Here is a 14,052-nt window from a genome sequence, read left to right as displayed (position 1 = left end):
CCGCGTTGCATACATAGGCTCTCGGGAACATGGCTATGTGTCTCGGCCGTCATGGGTCTAGCTTCCTTTCAGCGGCAACTAGTTTGGGTTGCCATCTGTTCATGATCGCTTTGCTAATATCTAGATTAACGCCTAGATATTCGTGAATTTTTTCTGTCCATTCTACTCCAAAGAGTTGGCGGGGCTTCCCTCTCCAGTCTCCCAACCAGGCGCCTTGCGATTTTTTTAAATTTAGTTCGGCCCCAGAAAATTGACAGGAGTTTGCCAATCGAATCACCTCCCCCGCTTGTTGTTGGGATGTGCAAATGAAGGCTGCATCGTCCGCGTATGCGAGGACACGCAGTTCTTGACCGCCGAGATCTAGACCCTTGATGGTTTTAGACGCAAGTACCATGTGACATAGAGGTTCCAGATACAAGGCGAAGAGAACAGGCGACATCGGACACCCTTGTCGTACTGATCTATTAACCTGTATCGGCGCGCCTGGTATACCGTTAAGAACGATTGCAGTACTAATTTCAGTGTAACAAATTTTGAGCCAATCTATTATGTCGTCACCTACTTCGCACTGCTGAAGGAGAGAAAAGAGGAAAGCCCGGTCAACCTGATCAAACGCCTACCTCAAATCGATCTGGAGAATGGCCAAAGGAAGGAGCCCTACATCCGCCGCCTCGCGGACCGTCCTCATGCGGTGTAAGTTGGTATTTATGGAGCGCCCTTTGAAGCCGCATGTTTGATGCTCTCCCACCACGGTGCTGAGGGCGGTCTCGAGTCGACGAGCGAGAGCTCTAGCCAGAATCTTATAGTCCGTGGAAAGTAGACTGATTGGCCTGAAATCGGCTACGTCGGGGGTAGATTCGGGGGAAGGTTTCTTAGGAATCAGGACTAAATTACTGCGCCGCATAGAAGGCGGGAGAAGTTTCCGTTTCCTTATATCCTCGAACACCTCCGCTAGTATTGGACTGAGTTCATTTCTAAAGTATTGGTAAAATTCGGCTGTTATGCCGTCCGGTCCGGGTGATTTATTCTTAGGGAGTTTTGCAATTACGCGCTCTATCTCGTCCGCAGTCAATGAGGAGTTTGTTGCCTCCCTAATCTCCTGAGGAACTTTGGGTAGTTCGCTCAGGACTTCGGATGGCGCGGGATCCAGCGGTTTTCGGGCCTGGAAAAGCTTGCGATAGTATTCATCGAAGGCCTGCGCCACTTCGCCGTGCCCTCGCGCAGCGGTGCCGCTGTTAATAACCTCCCGTATAGTAACCCGTGCAGCCTGCTCCCGTTCGAAGGCACAAAAGAGTTTTGATGGCTGCGCCTCGTACTGCACCTTTCGCTCCCGACTGCGGACGAGTGCGCCCCAATAACGCCGTTCCAGTTCTGATCGAAGTTCCTCTTTAACTTTCCGAATGTCATCAGAAAATTCTCCCGGCATCTCTTCGTTGGCCTCGACAAGGCCCTGAAGGGTGCCTGTGAGGTGCCGGATTTTAGCTTTAGCGGACGCGGCAATTTTTGTTCCGATCTCCGTGGCAATGGTTCTGACTTTTGTTTTAAATAACACCCACTCTACTGCATTAACCTATCCAGACTTAAGCCTAGCAATATCCTTATTTACTTTATCTAAGAACTCTTCGTTGCAAAGGATAGTCGAGTTCAATATCCACCGTCTTTCCACTGTTTTTCCTGTTCGACATGTTAAGGCACCCAGCACGCACGAGACCAGGCCATGATCGGAGAAACACACAGGAGTGACGGTGTAGCTGCGGACGCGTTGGAGCGCCTCACCGCAGACATAGATGCGATCGAGGCGTGCCTGCGCTGTGCCGCGCCAGCGGGTGTAGCGCTCAGTCGACCCCGTTCGTCCGAGCGCCACGTCCACCAGGTCAGAATCTCGCAGGACCTCTCTTAACACCCGCGCCGACGCATCCACACCGCCTCCCCCGCCCGCTCTATCACTTGTGCTGAGTACGCAGTTAAAATCACCTCCGAAGTATACGATTCCGGGGACAAGAAGAAAATGACGGAGCGATCGAAAGAGCTCGGACCATGCCGTTGTCTCATTCGGGGCGTAGACACACACAAATCGAGTCAGCTCCCTCCCCACAAGGGCATCAACGAGACAAAAGCGCCCGTCCTCTCCCAGCTCGCAGTCAACAATGATGACATTATCTTTTTTCCTAATGAGAATGGCGGTGCCTCCTGCTCTTGAAGTCGTGATTGTATGGAAACACCAGAATTGAGTTCCAAAGCAACGAACGAAGAATTTAGCATCATCCGCACTTGAAATGTTGGTCTCTTGTAAAAGAGCTACGTCGACGCTGTTTTCATTAATTAAATCGAGAAGCCATCTTTTTCTTTTTGTTTTTATAAGGCTCACCACGTTAATGGTGGCCACTTTAAGCGACAGCTGGGAGGGATCCATTGTGGGGGGAAAGCTTACCGGACTGGTGGCATGCGCCCCCCGCTACCGCCGACCGAAGTGCCCCTCTCCACCTCGCAAGGGTGGCTGGCGGCTGCAAGGGCTTTTCTCGTCACGCGGCGGCCTTCTCTCTTCCCCTCCTTGACATTGAGCTCGTCAATGGCATCGGTGGGGTTGGTGTTGGTTTTTTCGGACCTGTCCTCTCTGCTTCTTTCCGTAGTTCGCCTTCCTTCCGTTGTCGTTCCTTCCGTGTTTCCCCTTTCCTCTCTCTCCAGTTGTCTGCGGTCCTGTTGTTTGGAGACCAGCTTATCTGATTCCGATTCCTGAGGCCCCTGGACGTCGCTCGAAAGAGCTGCAGGTTCATCGACCTCCCTGATCGCAGTGGAATCTATGGTGCTGGGCTCGTCCAGCGTCTCGGTTCGCTCCTCCTGCTGCGCGGCGGCCGCTTCCGAGTTCGCGCTGCTGCAGGCCTGACCATCAGGGAGAGAAGGAAACCCAGTTTCCCCGAGAGTTGGGATCGCTGCTTCTTGTGGGGAAAGAATGGAGGCTTCGGTTAATGCACCCGGCGGACTTTCCCTGTCTGGTGGCGATTCCATGGTAGTCGCCATCTTTTCCATGTCCTCTGCGTCCATGAAATCATCTAACGGTTGCTTCGACACCCCACGCCTCGTTCTGGCTGCATAAGACTGCGTGCAGCCTTCCTCGCGGTGTCCGATGGAGCGACAGGCCTGACACCATGAAGCCTTGCACTGCCTGCGTAGGTGTCCGGTCTGTCGACATCTCAAACAAAGCGGTGCTCTGCCGGGCACGGCGATCAGGACCGGGCAGCCATAGATAGTCACCTGGTGGGGTATCTCATCGAGTGATGTCGGTTCCCTTGGTGCGATCTGAACAATTCGCGTGCTGGAACCGATATGCTGCAGGCCCGGGCGGCGCCACTTTTCGCGTCGCACCCCTTTCACCTCACCGAAGCGCTGAAAATGGTGTATTAGCACCTCGTCAGGGATTTGGGGCGGGATCCAGTGGACTTTCACATCCTTCTCCTGCTGATTCGGATTAATCACCAGACATTTCTTGTTCTTTACAAATATTTGAGTCTTTGCACCTAACACTTCCATGTCCTGAGGAGTCTTGAAAGTGAGCATCCAGACATGATTAAATTGGAAAACTCCTAGGTTGGTAACTGTCATCATGTCAATGAACTCCGATAGCGCCGCCGCGACATCATCGATTTTGTAGGGACGGACAGATGGGTCACAATGTAAGAAAATAGAGTTTTCACTCAGCTTGCCTGTTGGTAGCGTTGGCAGCAAAATCCTGTATTCCGGGACGAAGGAAGAACCATGGGGCGCCAGGGAAAACTGGTTTGGCGCGTACGCGCCGGCCGCTCCTGAGGAGCCCGTTTTCTCCATGATTTCTCCCTCCGAGTGCGACGGGGAGACACCACTCAGCCACGAGTTCGATGCTTGAAAGCGGTACAAAAGCGCTTCTAGTGATTGCGGTGTTGCCTTAGAAACATGCCGTAGAACGTTATACTGCAGTGTATAATCGGTAATTATAAGCATGTTACTTACAGAAGTCGCAGTTACACGAGTAGCGAAGTACGTTTCCGCCACATTTCTTCTGGGCTCTGCGCACATGCAGAGCCATCTTGCGGCAAACACAGAAGAACCCCTCCTCGCAATGTGCGGCGTTGCCCCGACACGTGGCGCGCCACTCGCCCCTGACGTTTCGCCGTGCACCCTCACAGGTTGTAGAATCAAGCGTCTTTCCTTTCTTTAGATCACTATATTCGCTCACCCGCTTCTCCCCTTTGGGCCGCGCGGGTACCGGTGCGAGGATGCCCCAATACCTTTGCGTTTAGTAAGTTTTCTCGACGAGGTGCAATAACGCTATCGCGTTCCACTCATGAAGGCGAAGCTTAAGCGTCCTCCAAATTTTTTACTTGAAGAGGAAACATTCCGAATTATTCACTGTGCCATGCAAGGCTGCTGCTGACGGCAGTTGAAAATTGACGGATTCTGGCTTGCTCTTCATTCTCTTATGCATTAGGTAGCGAGATTTGGGCTTACCGATGGCGTCGTTCCCGCTTGCCCTTTTACGGCTCTCGACTTCGATCCGGAGGAATTTTAGAAGTGCTCGCAGCTCTTTCTTATTCACTGACGATGTTGTCGTCACGGAGCTAATGTCGGTGCTTGCAGTGTCACCGCTGTCGATATCTGCGTCGGTCCAAGCATTCATCCTGTTGTACACCAGGCTTAGATCGTTCGGAAATGCCCGGAGTATGATTCTTCGCTCACACCCGGCGCCTTAAGACATCGGATGTGAGCCCGCAAATTATCATACCAGCGTCGAAGAGTTCAAGCGTCGCCTGCCGATGACATCTGAGCGGCAGCCATGAGGCTCTGCACGTGGTCCTGTATGAGGATGGCTTGATTTCCATGTCGCTGCTTCAGGATGTCCACGGAGTGGCTGTAGCATTCAGACGTCGGTTGCAGCCCCTCGATGGCAGATGCTCCGCCTCCTGTCAGTGGGGACCTCAAATATCGGAATTTTTCTGCGGGTGATAAGTCTGAAATATTATGGTGGTGGTGTTGGTGATAGTGGTTATTTTATTTATACACAAAAGAACGGAAAAGATGTTTGCCAGCCCCACTATCTGCTTTCTGATATCTGAAGCACCTGGACTGGAGCGGCGGAAATAAAGGGATAGCGAGGGAGGGGTAGAGGAAATCAAAGAGGTGAACAATAGGGAGAAAGGAAAGGGCAGGTATAAATTGCTGTTTCGAGGAGCTCCCAAAGTTGCTACTAATTTCTTCTTTCGCCGTTAAACTTGACCAGTTCCAAGTTTGGGAGTTTTAGATTATCGTTCGTTTCAGTTTTCTTCTGATTTTCACTGGAATTACTGCTACTCACGCTTGTTTTTTCGGAGCTCCACTTGGCTGCCGACCTTAGCCTGGCTAGCGATGTGGCGATCTTGTCGCAGTATTCTATGACGGTGGGGAACTCGACTTCGGTTTCTTGGGGTTCGATCACGCGTCTACATAGTTCAGTTGACATAGAGTCAGCTGTAGCCGCTCGATAATTACCTCTAGATTCTTGGCAGTTGGTGCGGCAGACTTCATCAAAGCGTCCGCCTCACGAACCAGGTGCGTTGCTTGCGTTTGCAGAGCTTTCCTTTTCCTCTTCGAGGTCTGCATGTCGCTTGAGTCGAACTTGGTATTCCGTTGATGTTATAGGCGTTCCGTTCCCGGGTTTAGGCACCAGAAAAGTGCGTAGTGACGATCAGTGACGTCGTGGTTTGATCTTGATGCTACCACTTCGCCACTTCACCGCCCAGCGTTCTTTTTCTACAATACATCGTTCATTTCCCATGGAGAACTCGAAGAAGCGTTCCAACCCTATACATAATCAAACGTTACACTGACTCGGCCGTGTATTGCCATTCCTTGAAAACTGCAGCAACGGAAGTGCCAAGCTGCGTCACTAAAGAACAAAAAGGCACCCAATAAAGCTATATGTTTGTTTGAGTATACATTGCAGTGCATTAACTAACATGCATACGCAATAAAATAGTTTGCCGGAATAAAATTGCTAGCAGTAATCATCTCATCATGCCAGTTGCGTCCGTAGCGCCGTCTTTAGTGCATTGATTCAAAATGAACAAGAGCGCATTTAAAGGCCACACCACCCGTCGCTTCTGTGGCGCCAAGATATGGTATATATGGCAAGATATGGCATATATGGCAAGATATGACGTACCAAGATATCGTACGTGTTACAAGTACTGCATTGTTCTCGTGTGAATTTGCAGAGATTTCACCGTGTGTTCGCCATGTTTGTGTTGGGAAGTACTCGGGAGCGCACCCGCCGAACCAGCTTGTTTCATCGCGTCCGCTCTGGAGGAGTTGGTTTGGCGCATTTATATTTGCGCCAAGTGGTTAACCGTTTTATGTTCTTTCGTGATACAAACGACCCATTTTTACGAACTATGTGTCAGGTTAGATTGAACAGAGTGCTACCAAATTTTGTTGTAAGTTCGCCGAGCATGCAATGGAGGATTTTCGTAATCCTTATAGAAGTGTACACGTCATGTCTTGTATTGCAAGCCCGTTTTTCGTATGAATATTTATCAAGTGTGACGCGAAAGAAACTTTACAAGGACTTGTGCGATGTCTTTCTCCCGATCCCGTTGTACAGATCGTTGTACTATGCAGGTCCATGGAAGTCATCCCTTAAAAGAGTAAAAATTATGGCTGTACCAGGGGGAACAAAATCTTTCTTTTTCGAGCTCCATAGCAATATACTGGAAATTAGGACTTATTTATAAATGAAAAGTTTTTTCTACCTTGGGGATGTCACTGTTTCATATGGTGGTGGTGACAAACGTTTATTGAATCAAAAAGGGGTAGATGTATGCATCGGCCGGATCTATGAAAATCCAGCCCTTACAGATACTGGGTGGGGTCCCTAGTACGGGACCCCAGTGGCGTCGGCCGCTGCCCGAGCGCGCTCGACCAAGGCCTTTTCGGCCTGCAGGTCATAGCAGCCGAGCAGGGTCGCCTCCCAGTCCTCCCGAGTGGGGTTGGGGTGAGGAGGAATAGCTGGGTTGGATGGGCAAGCCCACACCATGTGGTAGATGTCCGAAGACTTCTCCGCACAGTGCGGACAACTGCCCGTGAAGGAGGGATTAAAATGTTTTAGTGCTGCCGGGCACAGCAGAGTGTTGGTATAAAGACGGAGTAGAAGCCGCTCCTCCGTCTTTGATAGACCTTTACTTGGGCGAGGGTAAAGGCTATGACAAGATTGATAATAAAGAACAATGTCTTTAAAAGAATACGCGGGTTCGAATTCGAGATCCTGATTTAGGGGGTCGAGATGGGAAGCCCGGAAAGAGAGCGCGCGGGCGGCTGCGTCGGCTGCCTCATTCCCCTCGAGACCCATATGAGCAGGAACCCATCCTATTTTCCGGTAAGCGGGGTCCCCGGTGTAGGTGCAATTTTGAAGTAGTCGGTAGGCTAGGTATGGCACCCAGCCTTGCTCGACGTTCCGACAGGCCCCTCGCGAGTCGGAGATAATTGTTTTAGAATCAGTGTGGGTAGCTGCCAGCGCAATGGCAACCTCCTCCGCGTGGTTTATGTCACGGGCGCGAAATATAAGCCTGTTAACAGTTTTAGACTGGTGGACCACTGCGGCCGTGTACCATCCCCCATGGTGGGGGCCGGAGGCGTCCACGTAGTAAATGCCGAGTTTCGACCCATAACGGCGGCCCAGGGCTTTCGCCCGCGCCAGGCGCGGCCATTGTGGTCTTCACGTGTCATGTTTTTAGGAAGAGGGCGTACGTGGAGGGCGCATCTCCACTCGAAAGGGAGGCATACACGATCTTCCATAAGGGTGGTATGTTTTATGTGTAGCCGGGCAAGGAGGCGGCGACCCGATAGTGTCTTAGAAAGACGTGTGTATTGGTTGGTTAAGTGAGCCTCTCGGATCTCCCGAAACGTATTCACCATGCCCAGGCCCAGTAGACGCTGGTTGGAGGTGTTCACGGGGAGATCGAGGTCTCTTAAAAATTTTGCGCAGGACGACTTCCAGTGCATCCTCGTCTTGTTTCCGAAGGTGGAGGTAAGGAGTCGAATACAAGATTCGACTGGTCACGAATGCATGCGCCGGCCGCAAGGCGTCTTTGCACCGCAACCCCCCACGTCTGTTAGAAACCCGGCGGACCATGCGGCCCACCTGGTCCCCCACCTTACGGAGTTTCGCCAAGGTAGTGTCCGACCGTCTATGTTGATGAATAAAGAGCCCCAGTACCCGGACTTCTGTGCGTTCAGGAATTGATCCTGTCTCTAAAAAGAGCTCAATTTTGGCCGTACACTTTGGTGAGGGGCGTATGTGTACAAATTCAGATTTTTGAGGGGAGCATTGAAGGCCGCAGTGGCGAGCATAACGGTCCACTATGGTTGCCGCTTGCTGCAGGTTGGCCTCAATATCTCCAAGAGAACCTTGCGTGGCCCACAGGGTGATGTCTTCGGCATACAGCGCATGCTGCACACCAGCGACAGCACCCAACTGGGCCGGCAGGTGCATCACAGCCAGATTGAATAAGAGAGGAGACAGCACTGCACCCTGTGGTGTTCCTCTGGTTCCAAGTTGGAACGGGCCATGTTCGGTGTCCTGGATTTTAATGTAGGATTGGCGATCTGTCAAAAATTGGCGAATGTATCTGAACGCGTTGCGTCCGCAACCGGTTTGTGAAAGATGAGTGAGTATTACCTCATGAGTAACATTGTCGAAGGCTCCTTTCAAGTCTAAGGCGAGTATGACCCTGTCGTTGTGAGGGCATTCGACCGGGTCAAGAACGTCCCGATGAAGTTGTAGCAAAACATTCTGTGCGGACCTGTACGGGCGAAATCCGAAAATGGAGTCTGCGAAGATGTGTTGATTTTCCATGAACTCGGACAACCTGTCACGCACCATCGTCTCCATTAGTTTGCCCGCACATGAGGTTAGAGAAATGGGTCGAAGGTTGTCCGTGTTGATAGCCTTGCCAGCTTTTGAATGAAAGTGACCAGAGCAGTCTTCCAATCGATGGGAAGTGGCGCGTCCCCAAGCCAAATTGAATTGATGTAATACAATAAGGATTGGTAGGCCGGGTCGGGTAAGTTAGCTAGTAATTTGACTGTAATTTTTTCCCGACCCGGGGCTGTGCCACGTTTAATTTTCGCCAGGGCCGCCCACAGATCGTGGAGCTGGAACGACTGATCCAGCTCAGCGTTCTCCGAACCTGCATAAGAGTGCGCCGGTCCGCGGGGGTCCTGGGTAATGCCCAAGTATTGGTCCCGCAACTTGTGCGCTAGCTGAGTTGTGTTGCCCTGAAAGCTGTGCATGGCACGTTGTAAATGTTTCTGAGTTTCTGTGAGTGTCCGCGTTGGGTCGATAAGAGCGCGGAAGAGCCGCCAGGTGTTCCTGCTGGACATCTCCCGCGCCGCCGTGTTACAACGATCCACCCAGTTGGCGTCTGCGAGCTGGGCCGCATACTAGGCCGCCTGCTGGGTGAGCTCGGAAATTCGAGCCTTAAGTTTACGATTATGCTTTTGTCGGCGTCACCGGCGGACAAGGCAATGCCGCGCTTCCCAGAGGTGGAGGAGGTGGTTATCCACGTCTGATACCGCCTCGGAAAGCTGAATTTTAGTTTCGGTAGAGCGAAGGCTAGAAACCAATTGTTCGGACCATGACTGGTAGCCTTGCTCGAGTATAGATGTAGCTGTGTTGTAAATTTTCCTAAATTTGGACCAGTCTGGGAGTCGAGCCTGTGTTGTGGGTTTTGCTAATGGTCTGGTCCGAATTGTAGTGTTTAGTATACAGTGGTCGCTACCGAGTGTTTCCTCAGTGTTGACCCAGTCAGCATACTGAATGTTGCGGGTAAAGGTTAAATCCGGACACGTATCCCGAGTCACGGAGTTACCTATACGTGTTGGGTGGACGGGGTCTGTGTGAAGAGCGAGGCCCAACAGGCCCAACGTAGACGCAAGCTCCGCCAACTTGCGTCCACGTTTCTCTTCACGGTGGTACCCCCAGGCTCGACTGGGGGCGTTAAAATCGCCCACAATCAAGAGGGGGTCCCGACCCGCAGCTTTCAGCGCTCGGCTGAAAAGGTCCGAGAATGATACATTTGGCAATTTAGGTGGGCAGTAGACATTTATAATGTGCAGTGGTGGGTCCTGCTTGCGGAGGGGGAGGAGAGTCACCATTACATGGGAATAGCCAAATTGAAGGTTCAAGTCGACCATATTTGCTGTGTAATTTTTATGAACGCATAGACAACACGAGGGGTCCTGCTGAAACGTCGTATAGTTTGTTAGGGTGGCGCCTCTTCCTGGCTCCTGAAGGGCCACCACGGCGGGCATATGCTCGAAAGTTGAGAGGAAAAGCCGAAGGTCGGCCCGCTTAGTGCGAGACCGTAGCCCTCGGCAATTCCATTGAGTTACAGTGATGGGGGAGGCCAATTTAGATAAGGGGGAACGCCTACACCGAGGTTGCCCGCCATGTTCAGGTTTTGGGGTTAGAGGAGGGAAGGTAGATGCCCCGGAGCCATCAACCCGGGGCTGCAATTCAGCTCCTGGGAGGGGGCAGCTATCTTCCTCATTTTCGATGTCAATTTCTCGACGGGAAAATTGTGAGGGCCGGTTGGATACTTTTTTGAGAGGAGCGGCCCGGCGAGACGTGCGGGGGAGATTCGCGACATGTCGAGCGATCATGGTAGGAAGAGCCTCCATGACTTTGGCAATGATGCGCTTCATTGCCGTCCCGATAAGGGTTTCGAATTTGGCGTTAAGGCGGGCCTCAAGAATGGCCACGGAGGAGTCCGAGGTCACCGGTGCCGCCGCATCGCTCTCCATGGCTTTTGCTTGGGGGGGCAGGTTGTGGGGGAGGAGCAGTTTTAGTTTCTAGGGCTTCAATTTTGGCAAGTAGCATCTCGTTTTGGACCCGGAGAGAAGCTACCAGGTTATGAAGCTCGGCGTCGGCCGCCGAGCGAGCGTGAGGAGAAGGGGGTGGGAGGAGGCAACCCTACCCGAGCCGCTCACCTGTTTTCTTTTTTTGACCGCATTTGCCCAGGCACCGCTTTCGCCTTGTTTGAGTTGGGAGTGCGCTTGCTTCCCCGATCCACCGTGTGGGGGCGGTGGTGGCGCTTGGCCGCCTTTGATGTCACGCCTGCTTGAAGGCGCTTGCTTCTTGGAATTGGTGGCGTCACCGCCGGTGACGTGATCCTGTTGACGTGGCTTCTTGCCCGTTGCGCCAGTTTTGCCGCCCTTTTGGGCAGTCGTATTGGTGTCGAGGCGGTACTTGGCGGTACAGTCTCTGGAGTTTGTGGCATGGCCGCCACCACAAACAGCACATTTCAGCTTACACTCATGAGGGGCCCGCACTCCCTCGACGAAAGGAGCGTGTAGTCCACACAGGCCACACTTATCTTGAAATGGATTTGGGCATGTGTCTGCCCTGTGGCCCACGGTGCCACACACACCGCAGGCTGGGATAGTGCGCAGGTAGGGCTGCACTTGGACAATTTCTGAGTTGTAGGTCACCGTCCGTGGCTTCACTTTTCAGGCAAAAGTAAGACGAGCCTTATTGGAGGTTCTAAATTTGCGAATTTCCAAGATAGTGCCATGCCTCCACTGGACACCATCTTTAGGGTTTCCGCCGTGTCGTGATTTGCCACAGTGATGACGCCGTAGAAAATTTCTTCGCAATTTTGCTTGAGATGGCCTCGCAGTGGCACATCTCCCTGAGCTGATTTGATCGCGAAGTCACCAAGCAGACGGTCCGCCACGTATTCGTTTTTGGTGCTCGCAATGAGAAGATTTTGCTCGCGGGAAACAACGAAACTGAGTTCGGACGCCATTTGTACGCCGAGATAGGCACGCAAGGCTAAGCCCAGCTCACCACTTGGGAGCCAGTCCCGATGGCCACAGCGGTTCGGGGCTTGATGATCACGACGAAATCGTCGGGACGGAATTTGTGGAGAGGTCTGGGCCTCTACGATGACTTGGGTTGGCGATCCTTGGCCGTGTGCGAGACGCGGTCGTGCTGAGGTGGGGTTGACTTGCTGGATGTCATCCTGGCGTCTGCCGTCATCTTGGCTTTCCGGCGCCGAGAGTGGCTCTCAACGAGACGGAGGAGATTTGAGTGCCGCAAACGAGAAACTATCAAACACGTTTTCTTAGACTGTCGGGAAGCCTTTTAACGCGGAAGCGTTAAGGAGCTCGTGTCGCAGAAAAGCCGGTGTCGTCGGCGGCGTTGGCCGTGAGCGATAAATCCCGGCATGCACTTCATAAATAAAAAGCAACTTCCAAGATGGGCTGGGTGCGAATCGAACCAGGGTCTCCGGAGTGTGAGACGGAGACGCTACCACTCAGCCACGAGTTAGATGCCTGAAAGCGGTACAAAAGAGCTTCTAGTGAATGCGTTGTTGCCTTAGAAACGTGCCGTAGAACGTTATACTGCGGTGTATATCGGTAATTATGAGCATGTTACTTACAGAAGTCGCAGTTACACGAGTAGCGAAGTACCTTTCCGCTACATTTCTTCTGCGCTCTGCGCACATGCAGAGCCATCTTGCGGCAAACACAGAAGAACCCCTCCTCGCAATGTGCGGCGCTGCCCCGACACGTGGCGCGCCACTCGCCCCTGACGTTTCGCCGTGCACCCTCACGGGTTGTAGAATCAAGCGTCTTTCCTTTCTTTAGATCACTACGCTCACCCGTTTCTCCCCTTCGGGACGCGCGGGTACCGGTGCGATAATGCCCCAATACCCTTGCGTTTAATAAGTTTTCTCGCTCTCTCCCCTTCCAACACCAGCGTGCGTCACTTGAACAGTGGTGTTTAGGCGACGCGGCTCCTCTTTCCGCTCACAGCGCGATTGCTAGGTGCAGCGTCTGATGCCGGACGCCTCTGACGTGATCGCTGCGCCGTAGCGCTTTTGCTGGGATTGCATCCCCTGCGATGTGTGCCGAGCTGCTTCCGAGGATTCATGCTTTTGTGTGATGCTCCCAAGCGATATGGACGACGATCCCATCAAGGCGTCAGCCCCATGATCGCGTCTGCCTTCATGGCGCGTCGCTGCCCGGCTTTCTCCCTCCGACATACTCAGTGTGTGTGAACGCTAAAGGAACACGGGAGCAAGAAACGTTGTAGTGTGCACAACACAGTGCGATAATGTAAATTGTGAGAAGCAGTTGTTTGAACAAATAATAGAAAAAAGTTGTACAGTGCACTTAGAAGTGTTGAGTATGAAAACTATGTCTTTGTTTGACTCAAGAGCATACCGAGCGAATGAGTGGGCGGTGCGAACGAGGAGCAAAACGCTATCGCGTTCCACTCTTGAAGGCGAAGCTTAAGCGTCCTCCAAATTTTTTCTTTTGGGACATTCTACAACGAACAAGTAAAAACGATCTTCCCGTGGATGCATTAGGAATTCGATTTTTACCAATTGAAGATGATGATGGGCTACCGCTAGACATGATCATGCTATTGGGCCCGCACAGTATCTGGCGATCCAGAATGACTTTCAGGCATGCAGACGTTGATGCGAGGAAAATACGGCAGTATTTTCGCGAAGCCGTTGCGAGTGTTATTGAAGTTCTCAAGATACAAGACGAAGTGCCTGAGTGGCTTCCGAGAATGCAAGTGTTCCTGCAAATGACTGATTTAATGGAACACGCAGCCCAAGTGGCGTGGTTTTAACTCACGTTGTGTATTTGTTGCGTAATATTTTCTCTGTGTGTGTGTGTGTGTGTGTGTGTGTGTGTGTGTGTGTGTGTGTGTGTGTGTGTGTGTGTGTGTGTGTGTGTGTGTGTGTGTGTGTGTGTGTGTGTGTGTGTGTGTGTGTGTGTGTGTGTGTGTGTGTGTGTGTGTGTGTGTGTGTGTGTGTGTGTGTGTGTGTGTGTGTGTGTGTGTGTGTGTGTGTGTGTGTGGAGTAATGTTCTCTATGTGTAAAATCTGAAAATAAAAATGGCAGTAAAGAAAAAAAAGCTTCGGTGGCGCAATGGATTAACACCACGTGCCTGATGAAAGATATGTGTTCGATTCCTGTGGTTACAATTTTTTACTTTAATTCACAACATCCACATACATTACGGCCA

At 51.9% G+C, this 14,052-nt stretch overlaps 1 pseudogene; it reads right to left on the bottom strand.

Moving 5' to 3' along the window:
• Positions 1 to 6,823: 6,823 nt before the first annotated feature.
• Positions 6,824 to 7,731, bottom strand: LOC146209750 (uncharacterized; annotated as a pseudogene).
• Positions 7,732 to 14,052: the final 6,321 nt, after the last annotated feature.

The sequence above is a fragment of the Amblyomma maculatum genome, chromosome 1, assembly GCF_055883805.1.
Source record: "Amblyomma maculatum isolate TAMU_Amacu chromosome 1, ASM5588380v1, whole genome shotgun sequence".
Classification (NCBI taxonomy): Eukaryota; Metazoa; Arthropoda; class Arachnida; order Ixodida; family Ixodidae; genus Amblyomma; species Amblyomma maculatum.
This window is presented reverse-complemented; position numbering and strand designations above follow the sequence as displayed.